This window comes from Phodopus roborovskii, unplaced genomic scaffold (genome assembly GCF_943737965.1).
Source record: "Phodopus roborovskii unplaced genomic scaffold, PHOROB, whole genome shotgun sequence".
NCBI lineage: Eukaryota > Metazoa > Chordata > Mammalia > Rodentia > Cricetidae > Phodopus > Phodopus roborovskii.
This window is the reverse complement of record NW_026126433.1, coordinates 11,015,504-11,028,532: the sequence shown is the minus strand read 5'-3', so window position 1 is coordinate 11,028,532 and position 13,029 is coordinate 11,015,504. Positions and strand designations below refer to the sequence as shown.

The window sequence follows — 13,029 nt, the reverse complement described above, 5'->3', positions numbered from 1 at the left end:
TAAGGGCAAAATTCAGGGTTGTTAACCCTTGACCCATACTGGAGTTTTATAGCTCAATATAAAATTTAGACATCCGGGAACTATTTTTCCAGGCATGCTATGATGACATGGTACTTTAAAGTACATTGTGCTTTAACACCAAACAGCTGAAGTGATATTAATTGCATAATCGAGGGTAATGAAAAGATGAGGGCCAAATATGGGTGACATATTGAAAACTGGGCAACAGCAAATCTTCTGTCACTTGTTTTACAAAACGATAGCAGGATATCTCTCGAAGCCCTGTTAGATGCCAAAGAGAAGACATCATTTCTCAGATTTGTAAGGAAAACTTGAGTCACTAGTTCAGTCTCCTTTCATTTAAAATTATCAGTAACTTACATGTTTCCATTTAAATACTTGAAGCTCAATTTACCTACTATAAAAAATAGATTTACATTTTAAAATTAGCCCTGTTGTACTTCAGACCTGTCATCTATAAGGGGGGGGGTAAGTTTCAGAAAAACATCCTTAATCCCCAAAAGCATTCCCTAAAAATAACTAGGTAAGCATGAAAAACAAAACAGTTACAGTGCCTGGAGTCATTCAGTTCCCAACATCCAGCAGCTCGCCCACCACCTGTAAACCCAGCCCCACTAGGAGCACCTGTTCTCATGCATGATACACACACACACACACACACACACACACACTTTAAAAAGAAGAAATATTTTTAAAACTAACTGTAAAGAATTGGTAGATATAAAAAACGAGCAAGCAGTGTGAAGTACACAATAGCTGACATTTGATTGGAGGGTTTCCAAGAGATCTTAAAAGAAGCAAGGGAGGGTTTGAATCTCAGCAAGTGGGCGGCAAGTCCAATGCAGAATGGGTTCCTAAAGAAGGTTCCATTTGAGTTATTCATTCATAAAACAAGCATGCATTGTGTGAATGCTTCACTTTCCATATTGAATTGGGGAAAATGCATCCAATACAGGTATACAAAAAGACAAATTATAAGCCTGATGCTTTTAAATAAAAGAGTTTTCTTTCCTTCGTTTTTCAAAAACCATAAATATCGCTTTATCCACCTTAAAGAAAAGAATCTCCACTTAGCAACACATACATTTGCAATGACAAAAACTAATATAAAAATCTTTTATTTTGTTATTTTATATTAATAAATGATAAGAAAGCACATTCTTCGTTGTATTCTCTCAATTGGAAGTAACCTATGTAGTGAAAAGAGCCCCTGCTGTAAGCAAGGCCTGCTTCAGATGAGTTCTAACCTCAACTAGCAATAGACTCCCAGCTAAAATTGGTCTCTGGCTTCAGCCGAAGATGCTTCAGTAGAAAAGAAGGGATGACTGGCACAAAGCACTTGAGAAGATTGTTCCCAAACCCCATTACAGTACTAAATCTTCATCCAAAATCTTAGACTCATCCAAAAAATGACATCAGAATTTTTAAGAAAAATGAAGCTGCTGTGAAGTCCGGGAGACCTGGCTATCCAATCCACTCTGGAAATCTCACTTATCACTTCATAATAGTCCTTGATATCACAGTATAGAGAAACACCGATCCCACCCACACAGGCATTTGTAAGCAGCCATTAAGCTCGAACAGACAGTCCTGGGATGTGGTGTGTGTGTGTTGTCTAGCATGTAGGGGGCTGAACAGGAAGACCCTACCTCAAAAAAAAAAATGCATGGAAGAGCATTATTTCCTTCTCCTTTCTAAGATAAGAAGTTGCTGTATACAGGACAGGAAGTAAAATAATGACATATGACAATTCTGTGGTGAAACCCACTACTGTATAAACTAATTCAAAAAATGAAAAAGCAGTAACTATATTGCAGGTAGTCCCTAACATAAAATTTTTTTTTTTTAGCTTCACACTTGCTTGTTTTTGATTTTTTTTACTCACAGTACAGCATTCAACAATTTACATGAAATGGTCAATGTTTCAATGTTTTATTATGAAATAGCCTTGGTACCAGATTTGCCTAAATGAACCCTAATGCAGTGTTTTGAATGTATTCAAAGTATGCAAGTCCAAGCAGCAGTGTTTGCTATGCTGCATGTACTGAAGGCATTTCACTTCAGATGGGTGAAGCTATGGGAGCAAAATGTCACCATAAGGCCAAGCCGTATCTGCTGTTTCCCTTTTAGAGTGAATAAAACCCCTGTTCCTCCGGTTAACTAGTCTCTTCAGAGGTCTTCATGCGGAAATGAGAACTTCCAGCATGTAAGATTTTAGTGCCACTCTCCATCCACTCTGTGTATATTGACCTATAAACTGTCAAATACAAAAGATCTGATCTCTGCCATTGTTAACGTAGGAACATCTTTCAATTGTACAAGAAACACTTTCCATATCATCACTCCTTCAAGGGCAGAAAATGGTGTAGCAGAGTGACAGCTCACACTGAGCTACACCACTCTGAGTAAAAGTGTTTGCACATCTTATCCTATAACAGCATCACCTCTGTGGAGGTAGGGAGGATTGAAAATAGCTTGCAATGGCTGCAAGAGAACACACTCTTTGTAGCAAGATGCCCAGTCTTCTGCCACCAGCCATCCTTGTGCAGAATACCTTGAAACTTCATCACAAGGCCGAGCTAATCAACAAAATGGGAGTGCTTCGGTGGGGTGAAAACTGCTTGTTTTGAATCTTATGCCTTATGGTGCACATGCATGTGCTTTCCTATAGAGGTAGAGAAGGGTGTTAGATGCCCTGGAATTGGAGATACAGGCAGCTATAAACTGTCCAGTGTAGGTAATGAGAACCAAACTCTGGTCCTCTGGAAGAAGAGCAAGAGTGTTTTACCACCAAGCTATCTCTCCCACCCCTCAAACAATATTAACACCATAACTTTATTGAGTTAGAAGGTCTGTTCTACCTCCTAAGCCCCCAGCCCCTTAGTGTAGGTCTGAATTGTCCAGGATTGTATAAAGAAGGAGGCTACGCTCTTCATCTTCTAGGTTCACTCTGAGCCATGTCTTCATAAGACATCCATCTGTTTGTATGGCCTTGTCTTCTGCATGAGACTGCGGAAGCTAGCCCTCTCTGCACTACTCCCCACATGGCATCTGAAGAGGCAGCAACAGAAACTTTACTGTAAAATAGCCACAAGAGAAGTGCAGAAAAACCCCCCTAAAAGGAGCAAGTCACCCAAGCTTCAGCTCACTCTATACCTATTTTATTTTCTTTTCATTCATTTATTTTTTGGTTTTGTGGAGACACAGTTTCTCTGTGAATCAATCCTGGCTGTCCTGTAATTCACTCTGTAGACCATGCTGGCCTTGAACTCATAGAGATCCACCTGCCTCTGCTTCCCAAGTGTTAGAATTAAAGGCATACACCACCCCTTCTCAGCCCACCTAATTTTTATTTTCTCAGTTTTCTCCATCAATTTGCACACTTCAGCCTTCAAAATCACAATCTCAGTACCTACTGAGAATCAGGTTCAATTGACAAACATTCAACTCAGAATAATGCTCACACACATACACACACACACACACACACACACACACACACACACACATGCACACACCACCACCACCACCACGAGACACAGAGGCATTAGAAATTGACCTAGACATAGTCAAAACACCACACAACATTGATAAAGAATTATGACCTTTATTATAAGAAGGCTGTAATTTTCTGATATAAGAAGTTGAAATGTTTGACATAATATCAATTTCAATGTTTCATTTTAATGGCAACAAACAGTAAAAATTGGTGTAACAAAATCACCACTTGCAAATGGAATCCGATCTCCTGTAGTTCTCAGCATCTCATGTGTGTAAACACCCATCAAGAAATACCAACATCTTCTATTTGAATTCATATTACATCACTTCCTCTCCTTGAGCCACTGAAGTTGTTGTTAAAATGACATCATCAGGGTTAGTCATGCCAGTGATTTCTTTCAATTTTAAGAAAAATCATTCACCATGTGTTTATAGACATGTGTCCACGCTGAGAACTCTCAGATATTGTCAATCTTAGTCCCAGGGCTGGAAAGTTTCTAAATATCTGCCTCCAGGCATTGCATTTAAAATTGCTGATTAGAAAAAGGACAAGGAGGGAGTTCCCCAGCAGGACTATTTATAGTTGATTTCTGCACCTTCCCCCCAAAACTCCGACTCACTCGCAGACGAAAATATCAGTCATCACAAACCTATGTTCTGGAATGAACACACTATCAAATTATGTTATGTTTTCTTTATTTTGAAAAAATGCAAAAAAAATTAAGCAAACAGAACCTGTTCTAAACACCCTTTAATTCATAGAGATGTCTCTACTAAGAAGGACTTCATGGTGGACTCTTTCATCCAGACAAAGAGCTCCTGAACTGCTGCTCTAAGGCCTGGCTGTGAGGAGGCCAAGGGCGCTGACAGCAGGAGGGGGCCTCCTTTGGGCATTGTGGAAAAAGCTGCTGACACCAACACAGGCCTGTGTAGAGAGCCTGACATGTGGAGGCTCTTCTGCAGTCAAACAGCAAAGGCTGAGGCGGTGCCAGCTTCACGGGTCCTCCATCTGTGCAGAGAACACTAAGACGTCCCATCCAATTCAAGCTGTACTTGGCACTGAAATATTCCTCATCTCCACACTATCAATGGCCTGCAGAGCTTCCTAAGAAAGTTCACTAAAAAGTTTGGTGGGGGCTTGTTAGTTAGTTACTTTGTTTATTTGTTTGTTTGTTTTGGTATGTTTCTTCTACTCTCAAAGGACAAATCCAAGAACTGGACTTTTCCTACTCACATGGCCAAAGGACTGAGAGCACTATATTGACCCTTAAGGTATTCCCATACACATGGGGGTTGAGCCCATTGATTTACTCCTTCTCTTTATGTGGTACTCTTTACTACCACAACCCTTTAGTCCTTGATATTGGGCCTAGAGGAGATACCTGCTGCTTCTAGCACTGAAAACAAAGAAAATCCCCAAGCATGTTCTTGTCATAGAGTGCTTCAATCAATGTTGCTATTGTCATTAAAACTTAAAATCTTTACAAGTCAGCCATGCAGACACTTGAAGTTGGTGAATGCCTTTCTTATATACTAAGAAATTGCCTTCATCATTCACACTCATTTACCACTAATTGTGTGTAAGCACAACACTGCATGCTAGAGAAATAGTAAACAAGTGGCCATCACTGTGTCTTGAGAGACCACAGAGCATTCCACCTCATGAGCAGTACCTTGTTCAGTTACCCACAATCAACAGAGACTTGAAAATATCAAATGGAGGCCAGGCATATTGGCTCACACCCATAATCCCAGCATTCTGTGGGCAAAGGCAGGAGGATCTTCATGACTTTTAGGCCAGCTTCATCTATATGGTGAGACCCAGTCCAACCTACCGAGACCTTCTTGAAAGACAGAGGGAGAGACAGAGAGAAAGAAGGAGAGGGACTAAGTGTATGTTAAATAATATGCCATTCTGAGTAACATGATGAAATATCCTACCTGTTAAATCCCACAGACAGTAGCCATTTCATCCATGAGACCGTTGATCATAGTGTACAGTACTTGTGTTATGTTAGCCCAAAGTACAGAAGCAGTGATTCCCACATGTCAAACAGAATATGTGAAGTGCCTCCTTTAAATGGAATGTAGAGGTGCAGCAAGAAACAGAGAAAACACATTCACATAACCTCATTGCACTTTGTTGTTATAACTCTTCTTATGTTACCAGTCTCTGTTGCTAATCTCTCATTGTGCCTATATATAAACTAAGTCTTTTGATAAATCTTTGCATGACAAAATATATGTAATTTATGTAGAATTAGGTACAGTCTATAGCTTCAAGCACCTATTGGGTGTTTTGGAATACCTCCATCATGGCTTAGAGGAGAAACAACCATATCCTACCATAAGATAATTACAAGAAAGAGTTACAGGACTGTACAGTAATTAAAACACATACCACTGCTTAATATTCTGTCTTTCTTCCATGATGCCATCAAAGCACACTGCAAAATGCCACTCAATAAGTGGTTTAATAATTCAATCAAATTAAAAATTAGTTTGACATGAAGCCAAAACCAGTAACATTTAACATGAGAATATTTTGCCATCTTTGTTTTGTAATTAAGGAACCCAGTGATTATGCAAATAACTGCTAATTGCCCTGATTTGATCATTGTGTATTGTATATATGGATCAAATGATCGCACTGCATCATATACATATGTGTAATTTTGTTCTGATTACAAGTTACATACCTATAAACATATTCATACATATGTATGAAAAAAGGAGTCTCACAGACTGTATGCTACCCAGTTACCAGTGGTTATCTGAAAAGCGAGGCCAGCTCTCTGAATTAGTTCATACATTCTTTAAAATGAAAAACAGCAACAGGAAGGGAAATGAATTTCAAAAGTTAGGAAATCATTTAACATTTTGCTGTATACATGTTTATGTGTTTTAAGTTCAAAATTGTAGATGATTTTCTAGCTTCCATTGTGTTTGAAACAAACTATATGGAAAACATGGATGATTTCTGAGATCCTTTGGTGAGGGTGATGTCCATGCCCCATGCAAGTCCAAGGCATTGTCTACTCATCTCTTCTGATCAAGATGGTCATAAGGAAGCTGAAATAGCATAAAAGTCTCTGTAGTAACCAGTGAGTCATGTATGATAAGCTGTCCCTGGCATGAGTTGGGAGTTCAAACTAATAATAAAACCTAACTTTCTACTCTTTGAGTTTTTTCTTTTTGGTTTTTTTTTTTTCCCTTGATACTGCAAAGTCATCCCAATATTACTCACTTACTTGGTGAAAACTTACATCTCTACCTCAGAACAAAAATAAAACCTTCAACATGAAATTACAGGTAAAGCAAGGTCAAGGAACTAGAAACATCTATCATTATAGTGAATAGAACACCTACATTTTCCAGAGAAGAAAAAATGTGTTCCCTAGAGCTGTGAAAGTTTCTCACAGAAAGGTACAAAGTAGAAATTCTTGTGTGTGTTTCACTTAATGGTCAACATTCGTTTTATGTTTATTTACTTAGCCTTGTCAGACAGAGAGTTTGTGAGATGGATGCCTAGTGTCTGAAAGCAGCCTAGTTACTGAAGATTATTCAAAATATACATAATTTGAGAAATGCCAAAGCCACTTACCCAAAGATATTTTTCCATCAAATGCCATGCATTATGTTTAAACTCCCACTGCTTGGCATCAACTCTCTAGTTGGCCTTGGGTCAAATGCAAAATAAATTTGATCTGGGAGAGCTTAACTCAGCAATTGGTAACCTGTAGATACAATGATGATAATAGGTTTCCCTATTCTGTTTGGAAAAGGGAAAGGACATCAGTGAAAGTAACAAGAGGAAGCCTACTGGGAAAGTTGACAGAGGGCTCTGAGGTTTGGCAATGTGAGTGAAGCAAAGGACCCTGGGAAGGCAATGGTCCTGGTGCTGCCTGCTGCTCACCCTGCAGGAAAGCAAACAGATGACCTGCAGAAGGAAGGACAGTGCAGGGTTGAAGACCAAGAGCTGAAGGCTTGGGTCTGCTGCTGCTGAAACCCTCCTTCATTTCTGTATGGATCAACTAATGATATGACGTTACATGGCCACCACTATAAAACTTCCAGTAACCAGGTTGGCTAAGATTCAGATGGTCTAGTCTAGTCTTTGTTAGGTTCAGCTCCAAGCTTGAGAAAAGTCCAAGTGTGTTCCACACATCTTTCTGCCTCCTTTGTTTGACTCATAGCTTCCTGCTCTGTGGTCCTATGAGGAAATGTGGCATTCCAAGAGAACACCAGAGTATGTACATATAGTCACTTCAATCATCTGCTCCAAGTGTGCTCATGTCAGGAGAGCCAAAGGAAGTGGCATGATCAAGCCCAAGTGCTAACGAAGCTCTGCCCACTGCACAATACAATATTGCCATGAGAGGGAAAATGAAGAAGGCAGCAATTGGACAGGGATTGTTTTATAAGTTTAGGTTCTCTATGATAAGGTAGGAGGCCTTCCTCAGTGGATCTCAGACACCAGTGTCCATTGGCCAACTGTATTAGAATGACCTGAGTTAAGTGGAGATCCTATTTCATTTCTGTTGCTGTGACCAAATTTCCCTAACAGAAAGCAGTTAAGGGGAAGAAGGGATTTTCTCCATCTTACAATTCCAGATATTATGCATTGTTATGGGTAAGTCAAAGCAGAAACTTGAAACTGCTACATGTCACATCCATAATCAAAGCTTATACTCAGCTCCACGCTCATACAGTTCAGAACCCCCACCTAGAGGATGGTGTCCATATCCGGTGGGATCTTCCCACACTGATTAACCTAACTAAGACAATCCCTTCACAGGCCAACTCTCATAATACATACAATCCATCATTGAGGCTTTCTTCCCAGATGGCTCTATGGTGGATCAGGTTAGCAGCTAAATCCAACCGTCAGAGGTGGGAGTCCTTTAACACTCCCAGCAAACAATCCCAGTGCACTGCTCTCAGACTAAATGTCTCAGCACATTTCAAATTTGCTGAACTCATGGCCAGCTTAGCCTACCATGCAGCTTACCTGGAGCTGCATGAGGGGAGATTGCTGGGAAAGTCTGCCTCTGTCTATCCACAGCATCTGTCCTCCTGTGACTTAAGCCCTTCATGCTTCCAACTATCAAATACTAGTAGTTGCTGTTCCTGTTCCACCATGAGTGCCCCACCCCTATGCTTCAGTGTCCTTGATGCATTCATGTCATAGCTAGACCACAATGGACACCAAAGTGTTCTGAAGTCACTTGCCTGCAAAGGGATTTGTCCATTAAGATAGGCAATATTGAAATTCCCATTTTACAAAATGTCCTATTTTTTCAATTAGAAGGCAGGCTAAAGAGGAGGTGTCCAAATTGAGATGCGAGGCAAATGAGAGCTTCTTTTCCTGGCTCTTGGGGGGAAAAAAAAGATAAATATGGAAATGAATTTCTCATCTAATTATTCATTCCTGTTTATATATTCTTTAATGATATGTTTCCATGGTTACCAGCGTTGTTAAATGCTGCCTGTGTTTCATTTTGCTTTGATGCTATTTGAGGCGGCATGCCAGTAGGAGAGGTTCACTTTTAACTGAAAGGTGTAATGAGGCATATGTTTGATCCAAGGTTGAGTGTTCCCATGAAGGAGATAGTGACCGTGACATTGCTTGTTAAGTGATTTTGTGTAGATCTTCAGTGGTGTTCTGTGAGTGCCTTGGGCCTTAGGCTGAGAAGAAGAAAGTGAAAGACAGAGAGAGAGGGAGAGAAAGGAGAGCAGAATCCTAACAACACACATATGTAAATTCACATTAATATGTCAGGAACATGCTATGCATTTGATTTGTCCACACTGTCAAGTAAGTGGGGTTGCTTCTCCCTTTCTCTTCTCCACACATTATAATATGTCTTCAATCCCATGCCTGCATACTTGATGCAGAAACCTCTTCCTGACAAAGTGGAGTAGTTACCTCACCTCCATATGGGATTCAGTCCAGTGTTCTCTCTCCAGAAGCTGCTTGCCTTTGATGCCCTAAGTCTCCGAAGAATAAATAGCTCCTTTGTCAGCCTCCATATCACACAAGAACCTGGAGTCAGGAATCCATGCCATTGCTTCAGAATGTGCCCTGCAGGGGGCAGCATACTGCCCTCCTGTTGGCATAGATCTTTAGTTGCACATAGACCTTTCAGATTGCTTAGAGAACATTGGCAAGAAAATTAGTTCTCAGAGCCCCCTGAGCAACACTTAGCTGCCCTGGTCTTTAGAAATGTCCCAGGCTGTTAATGTCCCTGGTTGGGTTTTGCATCAGTTTCTGTCAATGATCCAGGAAGCTCTTAGTTAGCTTTTCTCTGTCTCAGTGTCCCACTCTGTGTCTCTCTGTCTCTCTCTATGTTTATGTGTCTCTGTTTCTCTTTATTTTTTTTTTCTGTCTGTCTGTCAATCTATCTCTCTCTGTATCCCCACCACCACCTTGTCTTCTAAAAAGGCTTTGGGGATTTTTTTAATGGTTTTAAAGGAAGAGTAACCTCTAAATTTCTTTTCATTTTCTCTCATTTGAGAATGCTCTGAGTCCTGGAGATGGAGGCAATATGAAGTTCGTTCTATTTGAGCAAATTGAAACCTGGATGTCCAGGACCCAGTTCCTGCTACTCTCCTCCTAGCCATGAGGTTGTTGACACAAAGACTTTGCTTTCCATCGGAAATCTGCAAAGGTCTCTTCATTCGTTTTTGTTTGCATATGAAAAAAATCAAAAACTATTATGAGCAAAACCAAATGTAGAGGTTTTATGGCTATTCTTTGTATTTCCCACAGGTTTTTATGGGTTATTGATTTACAAGCTTGCAGAGAAATTGAGGTCACTTTTTTTAGCAGCTGGAGATGTACAATTACTATCCCATGAAATCATGTTTGTTTTTTGTTGTTGTTGTTGTTGTTTTTTAAGCTGTGCTCATCTAGTGTAGGATAATCTGTAAAACTTGAAGCTTTTAATTTTTTTTTCAGCCAACCTTTGGACAGTACCACACACCAATTAAAAAACAAGTTCTCATTTCTTCAATTCATATGATTGTGTCTTCTTCACTAATTTTTAAAGGCAGTCTGTTCTACCTCTGTACCTGGGTTGAATAACTTTCTTTTTCATAACAATTTCCCTTCTCCTAAATAATGAGACCTTGACATTTCAAATGTCAACCTTTAGCATATGACATATTTGATTTTTCTCAGGATCATAAATTAACTATGAAGCTAACCTATTTCTTTTTACAAGAAAGCTTAAGTGTTCTTATATGTAGTGCAGCCCAAAGTAGGAGTCAACAACAGATGAGGAACAATAACCTCCAGAGAACCTTGGAGGGGATTATTTCAAGCCAGATCCAGAGATATGAAAAACACCACAGTCAGAGTGTAAGTCTTCATTCCATTGCTTCTTCATTCCGCAGCCTTTAGAAGCCCACCTCAATGAGTCTAACCAGGCCACATAAGCCTCATTGGTGAGATCATGAAGGAAGCACTTTTATTCATTAGTATCATTTCAAGCTGAAGTTTGCTGTAGTAATAGAGAACATGGAAATATACCCATATATAATACATATTGATTATATATTATATATGCACACATATCAATTTTGCAAAGCCATTTAGTTTATCATAGATATTATTATCCCCCCTCTGAGACACCTCGATGTTAGGTGACAAGATCAATCATCAAATATAGGAAGCCAGCAGCCCCATAAAACCAGATTCCTGAAAATTTGATGGCATAGCCTGGAAGAGATTAATTACAGGCAAATAAGAGAAATGAGGAAAGATAGGAAATGTCTGCTTCTCAGACACAGTTGAAACTCAAGGGAGGAAAGAAATTACAGGGAGGCAGAATACCAAAGACAGGTGTGATCATCTCTCTTGATGGGTTCCAGACACAGTGCCACCCCCACTCCTTTGTGAACAACAGCTCCACAAAGAGCCACTCATCTCAAAGATGAATCGTTCCCTTGAATAAAGACTGCTTCAACTCTTGTCTTCTGTCTAAGATTCCACACTTAATCCTCTGGAGCCATAGGCAAGAAATCTTCCCATATTTGGAAGTCTATTGTGGTTAGCTGGACAAGGCTGTAAAGACATTTATGAATTTCCAAAGTATAATGGCTTAGAACTTGAGGTTCTGATGTAGATAGAACTGATTTTAATCCAAGCTTGCTAGCTGTGTAAACCTCACACCATACTAGAGAATAATGTACTGTAGGATAAACTGTTTTCCTCACCTATAAAATGGGGACAGATTAGTTTCTAATGTTATTTTAACAAATGTTGACCCAAATGCACAGAGGGTACCTACCTAATTAACAAATGCAGATGTGTCCATGAACTGACAGAAGTTCATATAAACATAGCTTGTGGCCATTTGATGTTAGACATTACTTTGCACTTCACACCCTTTTCGTTTCTTCAGTAGATGCTTCCTCAAGGTCAACCCTGGCCTTCCCACTCAAAGTCATGTCACCTAGCCTAACATAAAAAACAAATGCTTTGTAGATAGGGCATTGCAAATTTACAAATGGGATAGCCAGGTCCTTGTCCCAACCCTAGCATTAATGCCATTCATGGAATAGCAAGCTATATCACAATCTGAAACCACTAGTCAAGAAATACAAAGAAAAAAATCACACACTGGCCAATTATGGTGGTACACAAAATAATCCCAGGACTTACATGGTCAAGACAGGAGTATTACAATTTCAAGGGCACTTGGGATATATATTCTCAAAACACATTAATTTAACTTAATTAAATAACACATACTAACACTTACCTTCCATAAGTCATGAAGTAGTATAAAGATGAAATATATAACAAGAAGAGGCCTACCCTGTCTTGACATTTACCACCAAACTCAAATGCTAAGACCAATTAGCAGTACCCAGTAGTCCTTATAAAATAATTGCAGGTATGTAGCTGTTTTTTTCTTTTAATATCTTCTAGTGATTCATTTTCAGTCACCAAGAACAAAAGTGTTATTACATCCTAAAGAATCTGGAGGCCGATGAAACCCACACGTGGAACTCTTGAGTTTTGATCAGCTAGTGTTCCCCTAAGGTGCAAGTGGGAAATTATTCACAGTCTTCAGAATAAGAACATAATTTAATTTCTATTTATAAATTATATGTACTTTGTCACTGAATAAGCTAAGCAACCTAAGCATATTAATATGGAAGATCCCCTACCAAGAAGCCTTTCTTATAATTTCTATAAACTTTTTCTTTGAGATGGGCATGCTAGTTGACAGTATGTCCTAATCTAATGAGATGCCAATGGGCAATATTATCTTACTGTGACCAGTAGGTGAGAAAAGTATATGTGAAGATTACTGTGAAGAGGGTTTTGCTATAGTCATGGTTTGATATATCCCACTTATTCAACTGTTAGTGTTGGAGCCTAATTCTAGCTTTCATGATAGTAAGAATAGGAATCTGTTGGAGCAGGGAAGTGGTGGTGCACATCTTTAATCCCAGCACTAGGGAGGCAGAAGCTGATGGATCAGTAAATTTGAC

General features: G+C 39.5%; 1 protein-coding gene across 1 annotated transcript in view; it reads left to right on the top strand.

Annotated features, from left to right (window-relative positions):
* Window positions 1-13,029, top strand: part of Spata16 (spermatogenesis associated 16) — a 265,426-nt gene that overhangs the window by 166,244 nt on the left and 86,153 nt on the right. The gene's annotated exons all lie outside the window — the stretch shown is intronic.